Source organism: Callithrix jacchus, chromosome 21, assembly GCF_049354715.1.
Source record: "Callithrix jacchus isolate 240 chromosome 21, calJac240_pri, whole genome shotgun sequence".
In the NCBI taxonomy this organism is placed as follows: domain Eukaryota; kingdom Metazoa; phylum Chordata; class Mammalia; order Primates; family Cebidae; genus Callithrix; species Callithrix jacchus.
Window position 1 is genome coordinate 8312388 of NC_133522.1, and position 13076 is coordinate 8325463.

Here is a 13076-nt window from a genome sequence, read left to right on the forward strand (position 1 = left end):
ATAACCTTCTACTGTTACCAAGGGAAAGAGCAGAACCCTCCTTTTCTGCTTTCTCCCAAAATTAAACCACCAAGCATATGATTTTTTTTTTTAATTTTCCTTTCTTCTTCAAGGCTACCCATAACATTACTTATTCCTATTTGGATGCTGGCTATTTATGTAACTTTAATTTTCACCCCTAATATGTCAGTTTTCTCATTTGCAAAATGGGGTTCATAAAATTGATCTCATCAACCTGTCAAGAAAATAAATGAATAAATGTATGATTAAGTCCCTAGCACATAAGAGCTGCCCCATATATGTTAACCTCCCAACTACCACCAGTGCCATAGCTTCTACCACTAAAACTGATTATTGCTCCTACACACAAATATGAGTCTAAGATTGTTTTTTGTGATTCAGGCCTGAGGCTGGAAGACGGAAGGGGCAGACAGCTGTTCGTGGCTGGGACCATATTTCCTGAGGGCTGATGTCCCTCTTCTGATAACAGATTCCCTACCAATCCTTTCTCATGGCTCAGAGTCATCAGGAGCCACTGTTGGGTTTCCCCAAATGGTGATGCCCAGGGCACGGACTGTTTCCAGTTGTTTTTTTTTTCTGAGGCAGAGTCTCACTGTGACACCCAGGCTAGAGTGCAGTGGTGTGATCTCAGCTCACTGCAGCCTCTACCTCCCAGGTTCAAGTGGTTCTACTGTCTCAGCCTCCTGAATAGCTGGCGTTACAGGCATGCGCCACCATGCCCAGCTAATTTTTGTACTGTTAGTAGAGAGGGGTTTTCACCATCTTGGCTGGGCCTGTCTTCAGCTCCTGATCTCAAGTGATCCACCCATCTCGGCCTCCCACAGTGCTGGGATTACAGGCATGAGCCACCACCCTGGCCCTATTTTCAGTATCCTCCAGTGAGACCCCTTACTTCTCCTTGGGAGCCAGGTCTCACCACATAGTGCTTCTCTAACTCTCCAGCGTCCCCTGCCAGGCTTTGCATGTAGCAGAGTGTTACATTTCAAATTTGAAATGGAATCATATGATCTAATGAAAGATTTGGGCTTGCTTTCAGGTGAAAAGGTCAACGTGGGAGCCTTGGGGAAGCAGCAGGAGGAGGTTTCTGGACTGGGCAGTGACAGCAGACAAGTGACAGGGACAGGTAGCCTGGGCTCACCTTCCTGCCCCACCCCTCATCAGCTATGTGATGCCAGCCATGTTATGAAACCTATCTGTGGGTCAGTTTTCTAGTCTAGAAAGCAGCAGTGATCTCCATTCAACAAATATTTAGCAATCACCTCTGTGTGCCAGGTACAGTTTACTAAAGACACTGGCATCACAGGTCAGCAGATGAGGATATGCATGGAATAGATGAGCCAGTGTATGAATTGCACTTAGCTAGAAAGCATGGAACACACGTTAGCCATTGGCATTATTTCATGTGGTCTAGATGCCGACATTTTGAGGATATATATTTTTCAGCTTCTTTTCTTTAAAAAGTTGAATATTAGAATTTAGTTATTGGGAAATTTTATCTAGTTAATATACACCATAGCCATACCTAGTGTCCAGGAGACATAGATCAAAGAAAATAAAAAAAGCTGAAGCAAGGTATCCTCAAACTGGCATCAACAGAAGTAAGAATTCCTGTTAAAAGTCAAGTGACTTCTGGAATGTATAATTCTTGCTGTTCACACAGACCAGAAATATGGATAACTCAAACAAACTGCTATATTGGGTGTAACGTCATTCCTAGAATTTTACATATTCTTATTTAAAATGTCATAGTAAAATGCTGGCAATTTAAGTATCATAGAAAGTATTGTTACATAGAAAATGAAATTATCTTAAAATAATGTCTCAGTCCTACTACTACATAGCAATCATTAAAAGTTCATATAGCTTCTCCAATTAAGAATTTTCATGGCAAGTAAATGAGTAACCACAGTTAGGGAGAATCCTAGAGTGATTTCATTGCTACTGTAGGTGAAACTGATTGGCTTAATACTTTGCTTGTAACTTAGAGTTACCAGCCAAAGGAAATGTCAGAAGCAGAGGCTGTAATGATTGAATTGACATTGCAGAGCTTTCAAAATTTATTCTCAAGTAGACACAAAATAGCCTTTGAGTTAAATAGGGACAGGTAAAACAATCTCCATCATAATAAATATCTGTTTTAATGATTTTCAGTGGAAATTTAGATATAGAGGCGATCATTATGTTGTAGTTAGTCATAGTTATGCCTTTTATGTAAGAATTGAACGATGCTAAAATCATTATACTTTATAAACGGGCAGACAAAATATATATACATTTATTGTATACAATATGATATTTGGAAGTAATGTATACATTGTGGAATGGCCAAAATTGAGCTAATTATCATATGCATTACCTCGCATATTTATTGTTTTGTGGTAAGAACATTTAAAATATATTCTCATAGCAATTTTCCAGAATATAACACGTTAACTATAAGCTATTCATTATAGCCACTATGTTGTATAAAACATACATTGAGATGAAAATAAGACATCTAATGAAATCCTTTCTATAAGACAAATACCAATAGTGAATTAGCTTTTCCTGCATTTTGGACTCAGGTCACCACCCAGAACAAACAAATAAACAGGGTTTCTCTGGCTGGATTTTAATTTATGAGTTCTACAGTACAAAATTGGGGAAATGAAGTATTATTTTGACAGCTATGTCACTTTAGGTGTACTGTGCATGCATGCACACACACACACACACACACACACCAGATTTTATAGAACTATTCAAACACCGTAGGCAAATTTGCTTTCTGGTCACATATTTGAATAGGTTTTGTAAGTTTTGTAAGTTTTTAAATGAATAATGTGGCCAATTAAAGATGGCCACCATCTCTTTGCCTTTACTTTCATGCAAACAAGAAGCCCATGTCACCCTTCTTGATCCGGGTGAGCTCTGTGACTGCTTTGCTCAATAATATAAAGCCAAAATGATGTTGTGACAGACACCAGGGCTGTGCCTTAAGAAATGGGGAACACTCTTCTCTAGGAGCACTCCCCCTGGCATCCCTGAACAACCACATGAGAATTCTGATGACTGGGAGACCGCTGCACTGGAGCTGCACATAGAGGCACCCTGATTGACAACCCCTGGCCAACCCTGGTCTTTCAGTCTTCCCCACCAAGGACTCAATGTGTGAGAGAAGCCTCCTTGGATCCTTACACCAACCTATGTGCTGCTGAATATCAGAACTGTCTTAGTCAAAACGGTGTGTAACAAAATAGGAAGCCAAGCTCTGACTGGATTCTTGACCCATAAGATCATCAGATATATAAAGTTAAAAAATGGCTCTAAACATCTCCTACTGCTTTACTTAAATCCATGTTTTCTTCACAAATGAAGCTAATGAAAGCATTTCTGTCAACCCCAGCTGCGTATAGCTAAAAGAGCTGATTTAGTTTCCTGTGATAAATAGAACAGGATTGCTTTAATTATATCCTACAATTTCCAAGTACTGTTGTTTCTCCTCAATTTCAGAATAAAAAATGAAAGAATTCTCAATAAATAAGTAAGAGACGAGACTGCTCAAATGTCACCTCCTCAGAAAAGCCTTCCCTTACTAATCTACTTAAAATATCACATCCTTCATTGATAACCTTACTCTGCTTTATGTCTCTTCACTGTGCTTATTGCTGAAGACATGACGTTAAGTTTGTAATGTCCACCTTCACGTTCGCATCTCCCTTCCCTGAAAGTTTCTCTATTTTGTTTACTGTATAGAATAGTGACTGGCACATAGTAGCCTCAATATAAATTTGTTGAATAAGTGAAACTTTGCCTGCAAATATTTTGCCTGTAAGTTACAAACTCGTTTTTACAAATGAAAATACAAGTCACCCCAATAATTTAAAAGAGAACATTGTGATATCATCTAAAAATAAAAACTTAAATTTCTAGGAAATGATAATATATTTATTTATCAGTGTTTTTGTTTTGTGGGATGATTGTAACAAATATTTACTTGATATTTATTTGTGTAATGAAAAGCCACTTAAAACTAACCTGCATTTAAATAATCATTAAGAATTAAAATATGGTTCTTTGGAGAGTTAATAATCAGCTAAATATTTTTCTTTGTCTTCCCTTGATTTATGGTTAATTTACAAGGCAGTGAATTGTATATGAAATACTAGTATCCATATTTTATGTGATAATCTATATAAGTCATGACCATGAGGGTGTTAAGACATTTATTTTAGCACATGTGAGTTTATAACAGCATTGAAAGGTTATGTTGATAAAACTAACTGTTCTATTTGACAAAGAGTGGAAAAAATCTAGAAGGTCTTTAAGTAAGAGAGAAATTACCTTAAAACGGCAAAGCATATAGTGGTTCCTTATTTGGTTTAAATGAACACACTATTATCAATCTATTCATAAAGTCTCAGTGTGGCACCATTTCCCTATTAAAGCTTTATGCAGAAGGAGTGGAGCTACTTTGTGTTCTTATTCTTTGTTCTTCTACCACTTTCTCTCTCCCATGTTTACATTACAAGAGAGAAGTTAAGAAAATAAAAGAAGCCAACTGGGAAAGGCCACACAGCAGATTGGAGGCTTTGGGGTGGGAGCAAGAAGCACAACTTCTCCAAGCATGTTGCTTGCAAGCCTAACAATGCATTTCACTTTAAAATTCAGTTAAATGACAAGAGAAACTGCATCATTATTTTCCTGAATTAATTTCTCCTTCCCATGCAGCAATGACTGTTCTTCTTATCAGCCACTTACATAATGGGGAGTAAACAACCAACCACCTCAGCAACATATATTATTAAGATTCTTCCTTTTTCAGGCCAGCTGTCCCTGCAATTATATTTTACAAATACAATTCTACACAGCTCCTCTCAGTTGAACACAATAATGTAATTTTACTGAATGACTCTGCAGAAGGCCTAATTATTTCTTGAAGCAGGGCTCCTGATGTTATTTTGCATTTAATTCATGACCACATGCTGTAGGTTATTATCTGTGCAGCAACCAATTGAAATGTTTTCAGGAAAGTATTTCACATACTTTTTAAACTGTGACTTTTAAAACAATTGTACTTTGCTTCTCACACTACAAGAACTCAACTCTAATAATTAAATTATCAACCTCCTATATATCAAATTAGTTCTAATTTTTATTCGAAAACATGTACACATTCTATTATTCTTGAATAATAATATATCTGTCATTCAGTCAATTGTTCATAGAATTTATCACAATAAAAATTAAGACTTGTAAATTAATAACATGCTGTAGGTATATGCGTCAGTGTCTGGGAAGAATATTATTCATTCATGAAATCTTTTTAAAAAACGCTAATTAAAAATTCTTTTTTCTTTCTGAGCCTTTGAGCCTGTATAGATTTCCTTGTGACATCCATCGTATCCCACTTTAAAATGCTTTTTAGCAGACACACATACTTCTATGCATGTGATTATCTCTCATTTAAAAGTATATTGATACAAAAAAGATACCACAATAAAGAATAGTTAGCATATAGTCAGTGCTTAGTATCCATCTTTTAGGTACATAATCACTCTAAGTCTTCACAATAGTTCTAGGTAAAATCTCATTTTACAGATAAGAATTTCAAAATTTAGACTGAGTAGCTTACAAAGGATAAACAGGTAGTATATGGAGAACACAGAATTTTTTCAAGAAATCTGATATCACTGGGCTAGTTTATAAAACTGTACATACTGACATATATTTATCTTAAATTTTCAATTGTTGAGACACTGAATGTGTGTGTGTGTGTGTGTTTATTTTCCTTCAAGATGTACACAGGCTTTTGAAAGGAATTTGAGGATAATATTAAAATATTCCATATGGATTTTTGGTTTTTAAAAATAAACACAATAGTAATACTATTAATAAAGTGCATCTCTAGCTTCTAGAATTAGATGCTGTAAAAAGATGTATCTTTTCTATGTGACTTATTTACCTGGGGAAATTAAATGTAGTACATTATTTTCCTATAGATGGCAATACAAACAATTCACTCAGATATAGTATTTAGTCACTTTCTGAGGGGAAAAACGTTCTGCTCAAGATTGAAGATATTATATTTAGAGTCAGAATAAGAGAGAAGAAATAAAATTACAAATAAGAGTGTAATAGTAAACTTGAAATATAAACATATTTCATAGAAAAAAACAAAGTATTCTTTACTTTTCAAACCCTTCTGGAACCTCAGCAAACCATCTCTAAAATCTAAGCTTATCCCCTTGCTACAGAGCCCTCTCTTCCCCTAAGCCCTCTGTTCAAGAGGTGCATTTGTTGGAATGTCATTATAATGTATCTACGAACCTCACAAATTCTACTACAGAGGCTTGTCTGTAAGAATAATTAGCTATTAGCCAACCTGGTGTGCAAAAATATATTATTTATTTAGATTACCTAGGAAGCATTCAATCACACTGAATTTACCCATGTTGTGATGATTTGAAGTGTAATTCCAATTCAAGAAGATGAAAAAATATCTATGTTAATGAAGTTCACAGACAAAATATTCTGTTACATAGAAATAAATTATGTCATTTTCTTAGTATGCAAATGAGGAAAGTCAAATCGTTGTGACTTCGTTACATTGCATGTGGAGATCTCATGTAAATTTTTACCTTATCAATAAGAACCTTAGAAAATATTATTAACAGCTGCTGTGCTGAAATATTAACTGTATTAAATAATACATATCAATGAAACTTATGATAGCAGTGTAAAAATAAATCCTGAGATGTATTCTGCAAAATAAAAGTCAAAAGAGAGGTTATGTGATTAGAGTAAGTATCCTCAGTCTGCAATGCTGTTAACATGATTAATAGAGTTATTTCTAGGCTTCATCCAGGTGAATAAAATGATTACAATTGATGAGGTCATAAAACATGAATATTTAAGATGCATTTTATCATGAGAAGACTTACTGTGTTAAAGATTAGATGCCACAAGTGTAGGAAGAGACATCCTGTGAGTAACATGGAAACTGTCTTTTAGGTTTTAATAAATTTTATTATTTTTTTTAAGTATTGGGAAGAGATAAATTGAATTCAGCAATATAACTTTTTATACCTAGTAATAATATATAATTTAGAATTAGAACATGGAGTGATTCTAAATGTAAGAGGCTAATACCTTGTCAATATTATAGCAATAAAAAAATCTTAGGATGATCTTTTAGGTTGAAATCACAGAATGGCCTTATATGTTGTTTGTATCACTTTATGATAAATCGATTATTCAGATTACATTTTGGGAAATACAACTAATTGTACAGTGACTCATCATTACTTTAAGTGAAAATATTTTATTTCTACAACAGTCTCTGTGTTGTCAAAGTTCCCCTAAGTTCAGCCAAGTTCCCCTAAGCCCTCTGTTCAATAGGCTCAAAGTTGGGCTTTGGTCTTAGTTCTTGCAAAGTCTAATCAACCTCAATATCTGGACAATTTCCTCCTTGCTCTCATCCCCTTTGTGATGTCTGATCATTGTAGACTACCTTTAGCAAGAATCTTGACAGGTAAGTTTAGCAAAGAATTACCTTACTCTCTTAGTAATTTTCCATCCACCATTCTTTGTACCCTACTTCTTAGCTATAAATCCCCATGTGGTACTCAAAAGGAGCCTAATTTCTTTCCTCTGCTGCAAAATCCCACTGCAGTAGTCCCTTGTATTTCCTTAGTGTCATCTTTACCATATTTAACAAGTGTCATGAACAATTTTTTTTTTTTTTTTTTTTGGAGACGGAGTTTCGCTCTTGTTACCCAGGCTGGAGTGCAATGGCGCGATCTCGGCTCACCGCAACCTCCACCTCCTGGGTTCAGGCAATTCTCCTGCCTCAGCCTCCTGAGTAGCTGGGACTACAGGCACACGCCACCATGCCCGGCTAATTTTTTGTATTTTTAGTAGTGACGGGGTTTCACCATGTTGACGAGGATGGTCTCGATCTCTTGACCTCGTGATCCACCCGCCTCGGCCTCCCAAAGTGCTGGGGTTACAGGCGTGAGCCACCGCGCCCGGCCCCATGAACAATTTTTTCTTTAATGCTGTATATATCAGTTCTCAGTCATAAATCTGGCATGATAATTTTGTTACACACTAAATACGGTAGCTAATCAAGTAACTGGTGTAAAATCATAGAATAAAGTGTTTGAGTTACTAATTACTAGGTTAAATGAAAGGCATGCACTGAACCTAACAACCTAAAACTTAGAATAAGAACAATTTAAGAGTTCATAAAAAATTCTTCAAAAAAAGTGAATTTAGATTATGTCACAAAGAAAACCTCAATGTATTTCTCAAAGAAAAAAATTTAAAGTTCTCATTTTTTAAATCAACAAAATAGAAATTAATAGCAAAAGTGAACAACTAGGACACACCTTAGGTGTGACTTAATGTGTGTACAAGAATATATCCAGAGGCACAAGCATAGTTTTAAATATTTTAATAAAGATTATTTAAAATTAAAATTTAAAAATTATAGATTAACAATGTAGAATGAAACTAAATTAAATAAAACTTTTCATCAATTGGCCAAAGAACAAATTAAACTTAAAACAAATAGAAAAGCAATTTCAACAAAATTTAAACAAAGCTTAATTATTAAAATATGATAATTTATCAGTTTAAAAAATTTGGGGGGAAAATAATGAAATAAATGAAAATCCTCCCAATCTAATCTAAGTTTATATCCATCCTAGAAATTTTTATTTCTTTTTCATTTTATTATACTTTAAGTTCTGGGATGCATGTGTAGATTTATTACAGAGGTATACACATGCCATGGTGGTTTGCTGCACTCAACCCATCTTCTAGGTTTTAACCCAAGCATACGTTAGGTATTTGTCCTAATGCTCACCCTCCCCTTGCCCCTCACCCCTCAAAAGGCCCTAGTGTGTGATGTTCCCCAACCCGTGTCCATGTGTTCTCATTGTTTATCTCTCACTTATAAGTGAGAACATGTGGTGTTTGGTTTTCTGTTTCTGTGTTAGTTTGCTGAGAATGATGGTTTACAGCTTCATCCATGTCCCCACAAAGGACATGGACTTACTCTTTTTTATGGGTACATAGCATTTCATGGTGCATATGTCCCATAAGAAATGTCGGTTTCTAAGATATATTTTGATTTTCCAAATACCTCCAGCTTTGCTCACAGTCAGCAACCAGCACCAACAGTCACATGAGTGACACTATTCTGGAAGTAGTTTTCCTAGACAGACGTCTTTAGCTAACGCAAGTTCATGTAGAGAACAGGTTATTTCCTCCAAGTCCTTCCTAAATTGCAGAAGTGGAAGCAAATTAATGTCTATTGTTTCTTAAACCAACTAAACTTGAAGAATAAATTGTTCTATAGCAATATATAATAATTAAAACAGTTATTCCTTTGGAAGCTGTTTGTAATTTTTTTTTTTTTGATTTTTTTTCTTTCAATTGATTTTCGATTCTGGTTCTTAAATTCAATAATTATTGAAATATATAATGAGTACAACAAAAAATTCAACAATTGGAAAATATTTCATTATATTTTTGCTTATATTTATAAGCATTAAAATAATAAGTTTAAAGATATTTGATAATACAGGAAAGAAGCTTATGACTTCATGTAAAAAGTCTTTTACTTTCTTCGCCACTTGATAAATAGCCAATACTATCTAAATTCAAAATTTCTCCTACATTTATTTTGCACCCAATCAGCTAAACACTAGTGGAGAAAAGCCCCCACACTGTTCTCACTTTAAATTCATAACTATTAGCCTTGATCCTCTGAACCTATCCTATCCTATCTCTAGTGCATTCACCCAAGGGATTATTTCAGGCTGTCACTAATCAGGACCAACAATCAGGACCTGTCCTCACCTGCCCTCAGACACTCTGCACTCTTGCGTAACACTACAGTTCAGCTGCTCCTGTGCTGCCTGCAGGATGCCCCTCAGACACTCTGCACTCTTGCATAACACTACAGTTCAGCTGCTCCTGTGCTGCCTGCAGGATGCCCCTCAGACACTCTGCACTCTTGCATAACACTGCAGTTCAGCCGCTCCTGTGCTGCCTGCAGGATGCCCCTCAGACACTCTGCACTCTTGAGTAACACTACAGTTCAGCTGCTCCTGTGCTGCCTGCAGGATGCCCCTCAGACACTCTGCACTCTTGCGTAACACTACAGTTCACCTGCTCCTGTGCTGCCTGCAGGATGCCCCTCAGACACTCTGCACTCTTGAGTAACACTACAGTTCAGACGCTCCTGTGCTGCCTGCAGGATGCCCCTCAGACACTCTGCACTCTTGAGTAACACTACAGTTCAGCTGCTCCTGTGCTGCCTGCAGGATGCCCCTCAGACACTCTGCACTCTTGCGTAACACTACAGTTCACCTGCTCCTGTGCTGCCTGCAGGATGCCCCTCAGACACTCTGCACTCTTGCATAACACTACAGTTCAGCCGCTCCTGTGCTGCCTGCGGGATGCCCCTCAGACACTCTGCACTCTTGCATAACGCTACAGTTCAGCTGCTCCTTTGCTGCCTGCAGGATGCCCCTCAGACACTCTGCACTCTTGCATAACACTACAGTTCAGCTGCTCCTTTGCTGCCTGCAGGATGCCCCTCAGACACTCTGCACTCTTGCATAACAACACTACAGTTCAGCTGCTCCTGTGCTGCCTGCAGGATGCCCCTCAGACACTCTGCACTCTTGCATAACGCTACAGTTCAGCCGCTCCTGTGCTGCCTGCAGGATGCCCCTCAGACACTCTGCACTCTTGCATAACACTACAGTTCAGCTGCTCCTGTGCTGCCTGCAGGATGCCCCTCAGACACTCTGCACTCTTGCATAACACTACAGTTCAGCTGCTCCTGTGCTGCCTGCAGGATGCCCCTCAGACACTCTGCACTCTTGCATAACACTACAGTTCAGCCGCTCCTGTGCTGCCTGCAGGATGCCCCTCAGACACTCTGCACTCTTGCATAACACTACAGTTCAGCCGCTCCTGTGCTGCCTGCGAGATGCCCCTCAGACACTCTGCACTCTTGCATAACACTACAGTTCAGCTGCTCCTGTGCTGCCTGCGGGATGCCCCACTCTCCTTTCTTCTCGTCGGCATCACAGTCCTCTCCCTTTCCTTACGTCGTCGACTTTTATTCTCCTTTGGATCATTTCGATTAGCAGTTAGGCCAGATGGTATTTTTCTCATTTTAAAAGAAAAAAAAAATCATAATTTTGGCTCAATTTTCCACCTCCTTCAGACACGCCATTCACTTTTATTTATTTCTTTAGTCTCCTTAATGTAAATCTCCAGGAAAGACTAGTTTGTACACTCTCCAGTTCTTACCAACGTTTCTGTTAATTCCATGCCAGTTTTCCTTACCTTATACTTCATAGAGCTGCTCTCATCAAGATTATCAGCATGCTCCCCACTGTATGTATGTATGTATGTATGTATGTATGTATGTATGTATTTTCATAGGTTATTGGGGAACAGGTGGTTTTTGGTTACATGAGTAAGTTCTGTAGTGGTGATATGTGAGATTTTGGTGCACTGTGGATTCGGTGAAAAAGGAGCACATCTACACTGCTGGTGGGAGTGTAAACTGGTACAACCAGTGTGGAAAACAGTGTGGAAATTTCTTAAATAACTAAAAGTAGAACTACCATTTGATCCAGCAATCCCACTACTGGGTATCTACCCAGAGGAAAAGAATTCATCATATGAAAAAGACACTTACACATGCATGTTTATAGCAGCACAATTCACAATTGCAAAAACGTGGAACCAGCCCAAATGCCCATCCATCAACAACTGGATAAAGAAACTCTCCTCCTCATTTTAAATCCAGCAGTCTGCTTCCACTTGTCATCCCACTTGGCCTGTCAACAGTATTTCACCAAGCTGAAACTCTCTCTTTTAGTACTACGATTTAGATAACTTTCTTTATGTGATTTGCCAACCTCAATCTCTTTTTCTCCTCTCTCACTACTTGCTTCTTCTCCGTCTCATTAGCCAGCCCTTCCTATTCTTTTCAAGCTTTTAATATTGAAGTGCTTCAGGCCTCATCCCTGTGCCTTCTCTTTTCTAACTACAATAATGTCTTTGCTGCTTTACCTGGCTTCATGGTCTTAAATATCCTTCACTCCCCAATTTCATGAAGCTGGTCAAGACTTCTCTCCTGAACTGCACAGCTCAGTATCTGACTCCTTACTTAGCATATTTCCATTTGAGGATTTAATACACATCTCAAACTCAGCATGTCTAAATCTGGATTCCTGGTCTCTCCTTCAATAGATATTTTTAAAAATCTAATAATACAGAGTTGATGGTTTCCACATTCCATTGCTCTGAAACAGCATTTTAATCCAATACACATTAACTACAGTAACTAAAGAATAAACTAATACATGCACCAACCTTTCAGAGCACATCAACATGTATACAAATAAGAAACTGAAATGCAATGATCAATATCTGATACTAATCCTCAGTACTAATCTTCAATGTTGGTGGAATAACATGTGGGAATTGCCTAATTTGAATTTTCCATAATGGTTATGTAAGTATTATATCTAGAGAAAATTGTTAAGTACTGAGTATAATTCTTTAGATTTTAAAACACACAAAGAATAAGATTGCATAAATAGGTGAAAATACTAACAGTAGCAGAATTAAATATTTATATTTTATGATTATATTTATAGGGTCATCAGGTAATATTTCCTTCTGCTTAATCAAAAAAGTATTTCAAGAAAAAGTAATACTATTAAATAAATTTGAGGTTGCATTTTTCTCATATTTATGACAAATATAGAAAATGATTTTTATCTTGTTCATTTCTATATCTGAAATCTAGAAAAGTAATGCATCTGGTAATAACTATTTTTCATGACTTCAAATACTATTTTTATCTTATATACATTTATTTATAAGTAATGCTAAACATTCTAAATTCTTATATATCTTGGGGGTCTCTCCTATCAATACTTAATTAATAATAAATTATCAAATTGTGTTTTTGTTAAAACAATATAATCTAGATATTTGACCTATTAAAATCCTTACACCAAATTATGTGGACA